Source organism: Salmo salar, chromosome 14, assembly GCF_965601325.2.
Source record: "Salmo salar chromosome 14, fSalSal1, whole genome shotgun sequence".
In the NCBI taxonomy this organism is placed as follows: domain Eukaryota; kingdom Metazoa; phylum Chordata; class Actinopteri; order Salmoniformes; family Salmonidae; genus Salmo; species Salmo salar.
Window position 1 is genome coordinate 46856892 of NC_138304.1, and position 15934 is coordinate 46872825.

The window sequence follows — 15934 nt, forward strand, 5'->3', positions numbered from 1 at the left end:
TCAAATCAAATTTATTTTTATATAGCCCTTCGTACATCAGCTGATATTCTCAAAGTGCTGTACAGAAACCCAGCCTAAAACCCCAAACAGCAAGCAAAGCATGTGAAAGAAGCACGGTGGCTAGGAAAAACTCCCTAGGAAAAACTCCCTAGAAAGGCCAAAAACCTAGGAAGAAACCTAGAGAGGAACCAGGCTATGAGGGGTGGCCAGTCCTCTTCTGGCTGTGCAGGGTGGATATTATAACAGAACATGGTCATTATGAATATGGTATTCAGGTGAGGTTATCTATGAGATTATCGGTTTACTGTTGTGCGCATTCAGTTTGCCTAAAAAATAGCTTTACACACATACCTTGACATAAATCTCTTAAATAATTATGAATAGATCCACCATTGAGCACAAAAACAACACTTGTTACAGAATATTTTACATAAAAATAACATCTGCTCTTCTCAGGTTGTTTCAGGTAAAAAGGCCTCAGGCCCCCAGCCACAGTCCAGACATCTAGCATGTTCATTGCAGCCTCCATGATATATTTTGTGAAGTTTTGTTAAGGAGTTTTTTTAGGTATTTTGAGTCCTGTGTTGTGAAGATGTCCAGGGTCTGCTTTCCAAATGGTACCCTTTGGCATATATAGTGCACTACTTTTGACCAGGGCCTATTGAGCAATCAAAAGTGTTGCACTACGTAGGGAACATGTTGCCATTCAGGAAGTAGCCCTGTAATGTTGTGATCCCTTCTTCTTTTAATATAACTGCTTGTCACATGATGTACTGTATGTATGTCAAATGTCATGTGTCTAGTTTTAAATTGATATTTAACTAGACAGGTCAGTTAAGAACAAATTCTTATTTACAATGACGGCCTACCCCCTGGCCAAACCCTAACGTCGCTGGGTCAATTGTGTGCCGCCCTATGGGACTCCCAATCACAGCCGGGTTGTGATACAGCCTGGAATCGAGCCGGGGTCTGTAGTGACACCTCCTAGCACTGAGATGCTGTGCCTTAGACCAGTGCGCCACTCGGTTCCTTTCTGGGAAGGTGTGAAGGTGTTACATCTGGGGGGATTCCATTCATGGATTTCAGGGGCGCAACTTTGGTTTTGGAAGTTGGGGGGGGGGACATTACCTGTTATTTATTTATTCAATCCAATCGGATAAACACTCCAAACAGCCTACCTGTCCGCTCGGGGGGTGTATTAGACTGTTGACTCAAAGGAAATGTATGCCGACGACAGGGACCGGCGCAGGTCTGTTGCTGACATTTTAATCAGTTCTACAGTGCTACTTTTGTAGCGGCCCCCCCAAGGAGGAGAAAGTATTGCTTGCCGATCCCTGACATTAGCGGACCTTAGAGATTTACATTTAGTCATTTAGCAGATGCTCCTATCCACAGCGACTTACAGTTCATGTAGTGTTTGCTAACTGTAGCCAGTCTCTGGTCCACCAGTCGATAGCGATTGAGCCTGGGGCTGAGGTTAGATGGTCGCTGGTATAAAGACGGTTCAGAAACCACGGACTAGATGAAGCTCATGTAACAGAGGAGCAGTGGGAGTCTTGTAGTGTTATGAGTGTGTGAATGACAAAGTTCCATTGTTTGCTGGCATTGTGTTACCTGGGAATGAGGACGACAGGAAACCTAGCCTTTTGTTCAACTCTCTGTTTGTATTAGACCACCAAAACCAGTGAGAGGTGAGCAGGTAACACACACGTACACACAGGAGTGTACACACAGGAGTGTACACACAGGAGTGTACACACAGGAGTGTACACACACACACACACACACACACACACACACACACACACACACATAAAGAGTTTACATCATACATAAGGGACAGGAGACTTCAAAGAGCACTTTGTCCAGGTTTCCTGGGTCGATTCTCAACAACAATGGCTGCCGTCATGAATATACACGTGTTTCTAATTTGACGTTTTAAAATAGTTTTGTTTATCTATTTCATGTGTTCCAAGGTAACGACTGTTAGGTGTGAGGGAGGGATGAAATGATGGAGTGAGAAAGGGAGTGAAGATTAGAGGGGAATGAAGGGACAACCATTAGATTCTAAAACACAGCGGAAGCATCTAGTCTATAGAACAACCTGGCTATACATCCAAACTGTTGTGTTCTGTATCCCTCTATTCTGGACGACACAATATCATGTTACTAAACCCAGGGTCGTTAACTGGCCTACTGTAACCCAGGGTTCATAACTGGCCTGCTCAAACCCAGGGTTCATAACCGGCCTGCTCTAACCCAGGGTTCATAACCGGCCTGCTCTAACCCAGGGTTCATAACCGGCCTGCTCTAACCCAGGGTTCATAACCGGCCTGCTCTAACCCAGGGTTCATAACCGGCCTGCTCTAACCCAGGGTTCATAACCGGCCTGCTCTAACCCAGGGTTCATAACCGGCCTGCTCTAACCCAGGGTTCATGACCGGCCTGCTCTAACCCAGGGTTCATGACCGGCCTGCTCTAACCCAGGGTTCATGACCGGCCTGCTCTAACCCAGGGTTCATGACCGGCCTGCTCTAACCCAGGGTTCATGACCGGCCTGCTCTAACCCAGGGTTCATGACCGGCCTGCTCTAACCCAGGGTTCATGACCGGCCTGCTCTAACCCAGGGTTCATGACCGGCCTGCTCTAACCCAGGGTTCATAACCGGCCTGCTCTAACCCAGGGTTCATGACCGGCCTGCTGTAACCCAGGGTTCATAACCGGCCTGCTCTAACCCAGGGTCCATAACCGGCCTGCTCTAACCCAGGGTTCATAACTGGCCTGCTCTAACCAAAGGTTTTGCTGTCATTGTTTTGAATGAGATTAACTTTCTTAATATCATGAATGTATCCAACAGGCCTTTTGGATGGCATTGCATCATAACTTGAACAAACGTTATGAGGTAAGAAGATTGATATTTCCAAAAAAAAAATAAAAAAAATAAAGAACATGTCACAAAAGTGATTTAATTTTTGTGATTTGGGAGTCTCTGGACTAGAGAAAAGGAGTCCAACAGTCCAACAAAAAAAAAGTGGCACAAAATGTTGTGAATGACCTCCCATTCTCAGTACTGGTTATGTATGAAGGATAAAGGTTTATTTGTTTGTTTGTTTACTATTCTATTTCTGAATGACCTCTTCACAGGTTACGGAAACCTTATCAGTAGTTTTGTAGCATTAGAGTGACTTTAGGCCCCATGCGGACAGCTTTACAGTGGTCCCTGGCCCTTAGGGCCAACAGAACCTGGTCTATCTAAACAAGCTGTATACTGACTGTTGGTGCTAAAGGCATAACCATACCAGGGCACCATCACATAAGAGATTTCTAGCCTCAGGGGTCTTTTCCTGGTTGAATAACTAGCTTATATCAGTGAAACATGATGAAATAGAGTCATATGGATAGCCTTAGGACAAGTCACATTATGGAACAAGGCTATTGAGGCTAGAGGCCTCTGTGTGGAGATTAGACCTTTCCATCAAATAAGTTGTGGATTTGGTTCTTTTGTCTAAATGCTACATTAGTTTTTCATCAAAAGACACAGGGCACTCTGAAAAATGGGAAATCCGCACTCAGAGTAGCTATATTGTAGACTATGTAAACACTTTTGGGAAGAAAAAAAAAAGTCCCTTGGTTAAAACATCTGATATAAGTCCCTCAACTCTGTGTCTAACCCGTCCTCCCTCCACTTGAGCGCTTGTAATTACCGAGTAGCTCTGAGCAGCCCTGAAGATGTTTTGTGGATAAATGATCCAGCTTAACACAGCATCTAACCACAGCAGCTAGACAAGACTGGACTGGATGATTCTGGGTGCCTAGGGTGAATGCCGACGGCTGCAGGTTAGTGGTTTAGTGGAGTTTGTGACGGTGTCCTATTTCAAAGCCAGAAATGCCTTTCTCTTTCAAACACATTGCATTCCTTTAATGTCTGAGTTAATGAAATATTGAGTCATTTAGTGATTAGTTGAAGTTCCATGTACAAGGTGTATGTCATCGAGGTCAATGTTGTTTAAGTCTGTAGAGGTCTGTCAGACTCAGCGGTTCAAAACAAATGTTTTTTGGATAACAAAAAAATGTTAGTGTGTAAAGATCCCTCTCCTTTTTAACTTCTAGAAATGAAAATGTAATTTTAGTGTTTACTACAACCTTTCGCTCCAACCAGAAATCAAACCATCAACTACTTCCTGAATTAAAAGCAAAAACAATGATAACATGAGTTTATTTTGTAGTTCTGAATGAGTCTTCATTAGTCTAATGTTATTGATGCAGTGATCTATAGTTTCCATCAACGCAACGTGTGATGATAGTTATTATGATCAAGGGCCACTTGAAGATACAGATGTTGGATCTTAGTTTGATCACCCTTTTTCAGGAGCTTTCCTGCAATGTAGTGTTTTGAGGCTTCTGAAGTTTGAAATTTCCACTTTGCTTGAGGCGAAACATTTATCAACCCCGTACAAAAATGTCCATTCATTAAAATACACATAATAATTCACATTTCCTGTTGCTGCAGGATTATTTTCCTGCTCTAGCAAATTGGCTCAAATTATGATCCTACATCTGTAGCAGTGTGTTAAAGTGATTAGTAGTGTGAGTGAGGAAGATGACCCCTTTAATCACTCCAAACACTGTTTGAGATAAACACTCAGTCATCTGATAACACCCATTTCCCCCTAGGTCACGTGGGCACACACACGCACGCATGCACGCACACTCCATTCAGTGCAAGAGAGATCTCTGGTCAAAAGTAGATTAATGTATAGAGAATAGGGAATAGGGAATAGGGTGCCATTCTGGACACAACCTAATTGTAGTTTTGTAGTCCGTTCATCAATTCAAGCTTGTTCTTTACAAAAGGACTGGTTACTGGTTTAACTGTAGTGACTGACACGAACATTAAAAAAAGCCTGTTTTTATCCGTGAATACAAGAGTAGGATGACTGGAAATTCATGCTAAATAATTACCATGTATAGTGCAAACACGCGATGCAATACCTTTCGTCGTTGTCACTTATGCTGTATAAGCATCATGTCTTGTAAAGTCATGCTCACACAGTTATCCCTGGAAGTGAAATGCCAGTCTAGTATCTCTTATAATATCAGTGATAAGAAAATGTATGTGTATAACTCTATTTACAGGGCTTGCCCAGCATGCTGACTTTTTGACTTGGCATCACGTCAATACTCTGCCCACAGAGAGATTAGATACGGTGAAAACATTGGGCTTCTCGCCAATGTCAACATTATGAATGTTTTAATCGTTTTCCTGTCAAATGACATTTTATTGAATTTATTTAGGTAACAAATAATAGAACAAAACCGATTGGATCAACAGAGGAGAGTTCATTAAAACACTTGTTTCCAATGCGGTTCTCGATGGTGAAACAAGTAACATCTGCCAAAGATGATTATTTTTTTACCAAGATACACAGTCAAACACTGCCCACTGAAACTGTCTACCCTGGTTGCTTTGAAGAACTGAGAAAATATTTTGGTTTGATCCAAACAGAAACCGTTTACAGTCACATGAAAACCACAGAGCAGACATGAGCTGCCCCTTTTACAGTCACATGAAAACCACAGAGCAGACATGAGCTGCTCTTTTACAGTCACATGAAAACCACAGAGCAGACATGAGCTGCTCTTTTACAGTCACATGAAAACCACAGAGCAGACATGAGCTGCTCTTTTACAGTCACATGAAAACCACAGAGCAGACATGAGCTGCCCCTTTTACAGTCACATGAAAACCACAGAGCAGACATGAGCTGCCCCTTTTACAGTCACATGAAAACCACAGAGCAGACATGAGCTGCTCTTTTACAGTCACATGAAAACCACAGAGCAGACATGAGCTGCTCTTTTACAGTCACATGAAAACCACAGAGCAGACATGAGCTGCCCCTTTTACAGTCACATGAAAACCACAGAGCAGACATGAGCTGCCCCTTTTACAGTCACATGAAAACCACAGAGCAGACATGAGCTGCTCTTTTACAGTCACATGAAAACCACAGAGCAGACATGAGCTGCCCCTTTTACAGTCAGAGGTATCATTTGTATTATCTCAAATGCATGGAAGAATGGCACATATTTTTAACATGGGTACAGGGCATATGCCTCCGAATGGCCCCTGTATCGTAAAATATCAACGTTGGACGAAGACAATAATAGTTTTAACAGTTGTTTAAAAAAAAATATTTAAAGCAAAAAAATATCCCTGCCTGTTCTCTGGCTCTCTATGCTTTTTACACGGGCAGAAGTTAAACATTCACTAACCCTAAAAATAACTGTTTTTTGATTGTACAACAACATGGTGGGGAGGGAGGATGTTAGTGTGTAGTGTGATGCCTTTTACTGTGTTTGTGAAGGGAAGGGGTTGGGATGGTGTGGGGGAGCCTTGTTATAATATCATTCAAATAGGAACGGCATTCACCAGTCAGGCCGGCGTTAAACTTGTTATTGTAGATCCAGCTCCAAAACAAAGCCATGTAACAATTAAAGGGATTGGTTTAGGAGAATGCATTAATTAATATATGTCCTCCCATATGGACTTCACCGTCAGGTTGGTCCCACCTTGGTCCCACCAGCCTCCTGTGGTAAACCTTTCTTCAGACACGCACAATATCCTATTTTTTATTTGCTGTGGTTTGGATTTTGGATGGGTTAAACTTAAAGGAAAATTAACAGGATCTTTTACATCTTTAGACTTGAACATAGCTTTTTTGTCTAAATAGTTGAACACTTCTGAAAAAATAATAGATGCAACATCCTCCTCAGCTCCATGATTCACAGCTCTGTGTATTTAGTCAGAATCGAGTTCCTCAGCTCCATGGTTCACAGCACTGTGTATTTAGTCAGAATCGAGTTCCTCAGCTCCATGGTTCACAGCACTGTGTATTTAGTCAGAATCGAGCTCCTCAGCTCCATGATTCACAGCACTGTGTATTTAGTCAGAATCGAGTTCCTCAGCTCCATGATTCACAGCACTGTGTATTTAGTCAGAATCGAGTTCCTCAGCTCCATGATTCACAGCACGGTGTATTTAGTCAGAATCGAGTTCCTCAGTTCCATGATTCACAGCACTGTGTATTTAGTCAGAATCGAGTTCCTCAGCTCCATGATTTACAGCACTGTGTATTTAGTCAGAATCGAGTTCCTCAGCTCCATGATTTACAGCACTGTGTATTTGGTCAGAATCGAGTTCCTCAGCTCCATGATTCACAGCACAGTGAATTTATTCAGAATCGAGTTCCTCAGCTCCATGATTCACAGCACTGTGTATTTATTCAGAATCGAGTTCCTCAGCTCCATGATTCACAGCACTGTGTATTTAGTCAGAAACGAGTTCCTCAGCTCCATATGGGTTCCATGGTGTTGAAGAATGTCTTTGAAGCTTCTAGAACATACCAGTGGTGTGTACGCTCACCATGAAACGTTTTCACATATTAGGAAACAGTGCTCTTTAAATAGATCTTAAAAAACTTCCAGGTAGACTTTCAACCACTGATCTCCCTCGGTTTCACCTGTAAGGTACCCACAGGAGCACCGACTGCTCTCCTTTAGAGTTATGTAGTTTCAGTAGAGAACAGTTTTATTGAAGTGGCAGCCTATTTGCCCCGACATTAAACGCCAGAGGAATGCGTCCCTGGATTTACTGAGGTTGTTTTGAAGTTAGTTTATGAAAGCTTGTGTGTGTGTGTGTGTGTGTGTGTGTGTGTGTGTGTGTGTGTGTGTGTGTGTGTGTGTGTGTGTGTGTGTGTGTGTGTGTGTGTGTGTGTGTGTGTGTGTGTGTGTGTGTGTGTGTGTGTGTGTGTGTGTGTGTGTGTGTGTGTGTGTGTGTGTGTGTGTGTGTGTGTGTGTGTGTGTGTGTGTGTGTGTGTGTGTGTGTGTGTGTGTGTGTGTGTGTGTGTGTGTGTGTGTGTCTGCAGAACAAGCCCATTCACAGCTCTCTCCCTCCCTCTCTCTTTCTCTGGGGCTCAAAGGCTTCATTTGTCCTTAAAAGTAAACAGTTTATAGTGGATGGACTTCAGTATGGCCCTTTGAAATGTGTTGGCCCCTCTCTCCATCTTCTGTAACAATGAACACGTTTGTATTCAGATGCCATTACTGTGTGTTAGCAATGGAGGGTTCAACACACCTGGACAAATCAATGAAACAAGCTCTTGTGTTGGTTACTAGCCACACGCTATTAACCCCTAGTCTATCTGCCGCCCCAAGTCTACCTTCCTCCTCTAGTCTACCTGCTACTAGTCTAGCTGCATCCTCTAGTCTACCTGCCGCTACTAGTCTACCTAACCCTAGTCTACCTGCTCCTAGTCTACCTGCCGCCACTAGTCTAACTGCCCCTAGTCTACCTTCTCCTAGTCTACCTGCCGCCCCTAGTCTACATGCCCCTAGTCTACCTGCTCCTAGTCTACCTGCCGCCACTAGTCTACCTGCCCCTAGTCTACCTGCCTCCTCTAGTCTACCTGCCCCTAGTCTACCTGCTCCTAGTCTACCTGCCGCCACTAGTCTACCTGCCCCTAGTCTACCTGCTCCTAGTCTACCTGCCGCCACTAGTCTAACTGCCCCAAGTCTACCTGCCACCAATAGTCTACCTGCCCCTAGTCTACCTGCTCCTAGTCTACCTGCCGCCACAAGTCTACCTGCCCCTAGTCTACCTGCCCCTAGTCTAAATGCCCCTAGTCTAACTGGCCCTAGTCTACCTGCCGCCACAAGTCTACCGCCCCTAGTCTACCTGCCCCTAGTGTACCTGCCTCTAGTCTACCTGCCCCTAGTCTACCTGCCCCTAGTCTACCTGCCCCTAGTCTACCTGCCGACACTAGTCTAACTGCCCCTAGTCTACCTGCCCCTAGTCTACCTGCCTCTAGTCTACCTGCCCCTAGTCTACCTGCCCCTAGTCTACCTGCCTCTAGTCTACCGGCTGCCCCTAGTCTACCTGCCCCTAGTCTACCTGCCCCTAGTCTACCTGCCGCCACTAGTCTACCACCCATAGTCTACCTGCCCCTAGTCTACCTGCCCCTAGTCTACCTGCCTCTAGTCTACCTGCTGCCCCTAGTCTACCTGCAGACCCTAGTCTACCTGCCCCTAGGCTACCTGCTCCTAGTCTACCTGCCGCCACTAGTCTAACTGCCCCTAGTCTACCTGCAGCCCCTAGTCTACCTGCCCCTAGTCTACCTGCCCCAGTCTACCTGCCCCTAGTCTACCTGCCGCCACTAGTCTAACTGCCCCTAGTCTACCTGCCGCCACTAGTCTACCTGCCCCTAGTCTACCTGCACCTAGTCTACCTGCCCCTAGTCTACCTGCCCCTAGTCTACCTGCCCCTAGTCTACCTGCCCCTAGTCTACCTGCTCCCAGTCTACCTGCCCCTAGTCTACCTGCCCCTAGTCTACCTGCTCCTAGTCTAACTGCCCCTAGTCTACCTGCCGCCACTAGTCTACCTGCCCCTAGTCTACCTGCCCCTAGTCTACCTGCTCCTAGTCTACCTGCAGCCCCTAGTCTACCTGCTCCTAGTCTACCTGCAGCCCCTAGTCTACCTGCCCCTAGTCTACCTGCTCCTAGTCTACCTGCCGCCACTAGTCTAACTGCCTCTAGTCTACCTGCAGCCCCTAGTCTACCTGCCCCAAGTCGACCTGCTTCTAGGCTACCTGCCGCCACTAGTCTACCTGCTCCTAGTCTACCTGCCGCCCCTAGTCAACCTGCCCCTAGTCTAACTGCCCCTAGTCTACCTGCCGCCACTAGTCTACCTGCCCCTAGTCTACCTGCTCCTAGTCTACCTGCAGACCCTAGTCTACCTGCTCCTAGTCTACCTGCAGCCCCTAGTCTACCTGCCCCTAGTCTACCTGCTCCTAGTCTACCTGCCGCCACTAGTCTAACTGCCCCTAGTCTACCTGCAGTCCCTAGTCTACCTGCCCCTAGGCTACCTGCCCCTAGTCTACCTGCCCCTAGTCTACCTGCCCCTAGTCTACCTGCCCCTAGTCTACCTGCCCCTAGTCTACCTGCTCCTAGTCTACCTGCCCCTAGTCTACCTGCAGCCCCTAGTCTACCTGCTCCTAGTCTACCTGCCGCCCCTAGTCTACCTGCCCCTAGTCTACCTGCTCCTAGTCTACCTGCCCCTAGTCTACCTGCCGACACTAGTGTAACTGCCCCTAGTCTACCTGCCGCCACTAGTCTACCGCCCCTAGTCTACCTGCCCCTAGTCTACCTGCCCCTAGTCTACCTGCTCCTAGTCTACCTGCCGCCACTAGTCTAACTGCCCCTAGTCTACCTTCTCCTAGTCTACCTGCCGCCCCTAGTCTACATGCCCCTAGTCTACCTGCTCCTAGTCTACCTGCCGCCACTAGTCTACCTGCCCCTAGTCTACCTGCCTCCTCTAGTCTACCTGCCCCTAGTCTACCTGCTCCTAGTCTACCTGCCGCCACTAGTCTACCTGCCCCTAGTCTACCTGCTCCTAGTCTACCTGCCGCCACTAGTCTAACTGCCCCAAGTCTACCTGCCACCAATAGTCTACCTGCCCCTAGTCTACTTGCTCCTAGTCTACCTGCCGCCACAAGTCTACCTGCCCCTAGTCTACCTGCCCCTAGTCTAAATGCCCCTAGTCTAACTGGCCCTAGTCTACCTGCCGCCACAAGTCTACCGCCCCTAGTCTACCTGCCCCTAGTGTACCTGCCTCTAGTCTACCTGCCCCTAGTCTACCTGCCCCTAGTCTACCTGCCCCTAGTCTACCTGCCGACACTAGTCTAACTGCCCCTAGTCTACCTGCCCCTAGTCTACCTGCCTCTAGTCTACCTGCCCCTAGTCTACCTGCCCCTAGTCTACCTGCCCCTAGTCTACCTGCCGACACTAGTGTAACTGCCCCTAGTCTACCTGCCGTCACTAGTCTACCGCCCCTAGTCTACCTGCCCCTAGTCTACCTGCCCCTAGTCTACCTGCTCCTAGTCTACCTGCCGCCACTAGTCTAACTGCCCCTAGTCTACCTTCTCCTAGTCTACCTGCCGCCCCTAGTCTACATGCCCCTAGTCTACCTGCTCCTAGTCTACCTGCCACCACTAGTCTAACTGCCCCAAGTCTACCTGCCACCAATAGTCTACCTGCCCCTAGTCTACTTGCTCCTAGTCTACCTGCCGCCACAAGTCTACCTGCCCCTAGTCTACCTGCCCCTAGTCTAAATGCCCCTAGTCTAACTGGCCCTAGTCTACCTGCCGCCACAAGTCTACCGCCCCTAGTCTACCTGCCCCTAGTGTACCTGCCTCTAGTCTACCTGCCCCTAGTCTACCTGCCCCTAGTCTACCTGCCCCTAGTCTACCTGCCGACACTAGTCTAACTGCCCCTAGTCTACCTGCCCCTAGTCTACCTGCCTCTAGTCTACCTGCCCCTAGTCTACCTGCCCCTAGTCTACCTGCCTCTAGTCTACCGGCTGCCCCTAGTCTACCTGCCCCTAGTCTACCTGCCCCTAGTCTACCTGCCGCCACTAGTCTACCACCCATAGTCTACCTGCCCCTAGTCTACCTGCCCCTAGTCTACCTGCCTCTAGTCTACCTGCTGCCCCTAGTCTACCTGCCCCCAGTCTACCTGCCCCTAGACTACCTGCCCCTAGTCTACCTGCAGACCCTAGTCTACCTGCCCCTAGGCTACCTGCTCCTAGTCTACCTGCCGCCACTAGTCTAACTGCCCCTAGTCTACCTGCAGCCCCTAGTCTACCTGCCCCAGTCTACCTGCCCCTAGACTACCTGCCCCTAGTCTACCTGCCGCCACTAGTCTAACTGCCCCTAGTCTACCTGCCGCCACTAGTCTACCTGCCCCTAGTCTACCTGCACCTAGTCTACCTGCCCCTAGTCTACCTGCCCCTAGTCTACCTGCCCCTAGTCTACCCGCCCCTAGTCTACCTGCTCCCAGTCTACCTGCCCCTAGTCTACCTGCTCCTAGTCTACCTGCCCCTAGTCTACCTGCAGCCCCTAGTCTACCTGCTCCTAGTCTACCTTCCGCCCCTAGTCTACCTGCCCCTAGTCTACCTGCTCCTAGTCTACCTGCCCCTAGTCTACCTGCCGACACTAGTCTAACTGCCCCTAGTCTACCTGCCGCCACTAGTCTACCGCCCCTAGTCTACCTGCCCCTAGTCTACCTGCCCCTAGTCTACCTGCAGACCCTAGTCTACCTGCCCCTAGTCTACCTGCCCCTAGTCTACCTGCCCCTAGTCTATCTGCCCCTAGTCTACCTGCAGACCCTAGTCTACCTGCTCCTAGTCTAACTGCCCCTAGTCTACCTGCCCTCTCTAGTCTACCTGCCCCTAGTCTACCTGCTCCTAGTCTACCTGCAGCCCCTAGTCTACCTGCTCCTAGTCTACCTGCCGCCCCTAGTCAACCTGCCCCTAGTCTACCTGCTCCTAGTCTACCTGCCGCCACTAGTCTACCTACCCCTAGTCTACCTGCCCCTAGTCTACCTGCCCCTAGTCTAACTGCCCCTAGTCTACCTGCCGCCACAAGTCTACCGCCCCTAGTCTACCGCCCCTAGTCTACCTGCCCCTAGTCTACCTGCCCCTAGTCTACCTGCCCCTAGTCTACCTGCCGACACTAGTCTAACTGCCCCTAGTCTACCTGCCCCTAGTCTACCTGCCTCTAGTCTACCTGCCCCTAGTCTACCTGCCCCTAGTCTACCTGCCTCTAGTCTACCGGCTGCCCCTAGTCTACCTGCCCCTAGTCTACCTGCCCCTAGTCTACCTGCCGCCACTAGTCTACCACCCATAGTCTACCTGCCCCTAGTCTACCTGCCCCTAGTCTACCTGCCTCTAGTCTACCTGCTGCCCCTAGTCTACCTGCCCCCAGTCTACCTGCCCCTAGACTACCTGCCCCTAGTCTACCTGCAGACCCTAGTCTACCTGCCCCTAGGCTACCTGCTCCTAGTCTACCTGCCGCCACTAGTCTAACTGCCCCTAGTCTACCTGCAGCCCCTAGTCTACCTGCCCCAGTCTACCTGCCCCTAGACTACCTGCCCCTAGTCTACCTGCCGCCACTAGTCTAACTGCCCCTAGTCTACCTGCCGCCACTAGTCTACCTGCCCCTAGTCTACCTGCACCTAGTCTACCTGCCCCTAGTCTACCTGCCCCTAGTCTACCTGCCCCTAGTCTACCCGCCCCTAGTCTACCTGCTCCCAGTCTACCTGCCCCTAGTCTACCTGCTCCTAGTCTACCTGCCCCTAGTCTACCTGCAGCCCCTAGTCTACCTGCTCCTAGTCTACCTTCCGCCCCTAGTCTACCTGCCCCTAGTCTACCTGCTCCTAGTCTACCTGCCCCTAGTCTACCTGCCGACACTAGTCTAACTGCCCCTAGTCTACCTGCCGCCACTAGTCTACCGCCCCTAGTCTACCTGCCCCTAGTCTACCTGCCCCTAGTCTACCTGCAGACCCTAGTCTACCTGCCCCTAGTCTACCTGCCCCTAGTCTACCTGCCCCTAGTCTATCTGCCCCTAGTCTACCTGCAGACCCTAGTCTACCTGCTCCTAGTCTAACTGCCCCTAGTCTACCTGCCCTCTCTAGTCTACCTGCCCCTAGTCTACCTGCTCCTAGTCTACCTGCAGCCCCTAGTCTACCTGCTCCTAGTCTACCTGCCGCCCCTAGTCAACCTGCCCCTAGTCTACCTGCTCCTAGTCTACCTGCCGCCACTAGTCTACCTACCCCTAGTCTACCTGCCCCTAGTCTACCTGCCCCTAGTCTAACTGCCCCTAGTCTACCTGCCGCCACAAGTCTACCGCCCCTAGTCTACCGCCCCTAGTCTACCTGCCCCTAGTCTACCTGCCCCTAGTCTACATGCCCCTAGTCTACCTGCCGACACTAGTCTAACTGCCCCTAGCCTACCTGCATCTAGTCTACCTGCCCCTAGTCTACCTGCCCCTAGTCTACCTGCCTCTAGTCTACCTGCTGCCCCTAGTCTACCTGCCCCTAGTCTACCTGCCCCTAGTCTACCTGCCGACACTAGTCTAACTGCCCCTAGTCTACCTGCCGCCACTAGTCTACCACCCCTAGTCTACCTGCCCCCAGTCTACTTGCCCCTAGTCTACCTGCCTCTAGTCTACCTGCTGCCCCTAGTCTACCTGCCCCTAGTCTACCTGCCCCTAGTCTACCTGCCCCTAGTCTACCTGCAGACCCTAGTCTACCTGCCCCTAGTCTAACTGCCCCAAGTCTACCTGCACCCTCTAGTCTACCTGCCCCCTCTAGTCTACCTGCCCCTAGTCTACCTGTTCCTAGTCTACCTGCCCCTAGTCTACCTGCAGCCCCTAGTCTACCTGCTCCTAGTCTACCTGCCGCCCCTAGTCAACCTGCCCCTAGTCTACCTGCTCCTAGTCTACCTGCCGCCACTAGTCTAACTGCCCCTAGTCTACCTGCCGCCCCTAGTCAACCTGCCCATAGTCTAACTGCCCCTAGTCTACCTGCCGCCACTAGTCTACCTGCCCCTAGTCTACCTGCCCCTAGTCTACCTGCTCCTAGTCTACCTGCAGCCCCTAGTCTACCTGCTCCTAGTCTACCTGCAGCCCCTAGTCTACCTGCCCCTAGTCTACCTGCTCCTAGTCTACCTGCCGCCACTAGTCTAACTGCCTCTAGTCTACCTGCAGCCCCTAGTCTACCTGCCCCAAGTCGACCTGCTTCTAGGCTACCTGCCGCCACTAGTCTACCTGCTCCTAGTCTACCTGCCGCCCCTAGTCAACCTGCCCCTAGTCTAACTGCCCCTAGTCTACCTGCCGCCACTAGTCTACCTGCCCCTAGTCTACCTGCTCCTAGTCTACCTGCAGCCCCTAGTCTACCTGCTCCTAGTCTACCTGCAGTCCCTAGTCTACCTGCCCCTAGGCTACCTGCCCCTAGTCTACCACCCATAGTCTACCTGCCCCTAGTCTACCTGCCCCTAGTCTACCTGCCTCTAGTCTACCTGCTGCCCCTAGTCTACCTGCCCCTAGTCTACCTGCCCCTAGACTACCTGCCCCTAGTCTACCTGCAGACCCTAGTCTACCTGCCCCTAGGCTACCTGCTCCTAGTCTACCTGCCGCCACTAGTCTAACTGCCCCTAGTCTACCTGCCGCCACTAGTCTACCTGCCCCTAGTCTACCTGCACCTAGTCTACCTGCCCCTAGTCTACCTGCCCCTAGTCTACCTGCCCCTAGTCTACCTGCTCCCAGTCTACCTGCCCCTAGTCTACCTGCTCCTAGTCTTCCTGCCCCTAGTCTACCTGCAGCCCCTAGTCTACCTGCTCCTAGTCTACCTTCCGCCCCTAGTCTACCGCCCCTAGTCTACCTGCTCCTAGTCTACCTGCCCCTAGTCTACCTGCCGTCACTAGTCTAACTGCCCCTAGTCTACCTGCCGCCACTAGTCTACCGCCCCTAGTCTACCTGCCCCTAGTCTACCTGCCCCTAGTCTACCTGCCCCTAGTCTACCTGCCCCTAGTCTACCTGCAGACCCTAGTCTACCTGCCACTAGTCTACCTGCCCCTAGTCTACCTGCCCCTAGTCTACCTGCCCCTAGTCTACCTGCAGACCCTAGTCTACCTGCTCCTAGTCTAACTGCCCCTAGTCTACCTGCCCTCTCTAGTCTACCTGCCCCTAGTCTACCTGCTCCTAGTCTACCTGCAGCCCCTAGTCTACCTGCTCCTAGTCTACCTGCCGCCCCTAGTCAACCTGCCCCTAGTCTACCTGCTCCTAGTCTACCTGCCGCCACTAGTCTACCTACCCCTAGTCTACCTGCCCCTAGTCTACCTGCCCCTAGTCTAACTGCCCCTAGTCTACCTGCCGCCACAAGTCTACCGCCCCTAGTCTACCGCCCCTAGTCTACCTGCCCCTAGTCTACCTGCCCCTAGTCTACCTGCCCCTAGTCTACCTGCCCCTAGTCTACCTGCCGACACTAGTCTAACTGCCCCTAGCCTACCTGCATCTAGTCTACCTGCCCCTAGCCTACC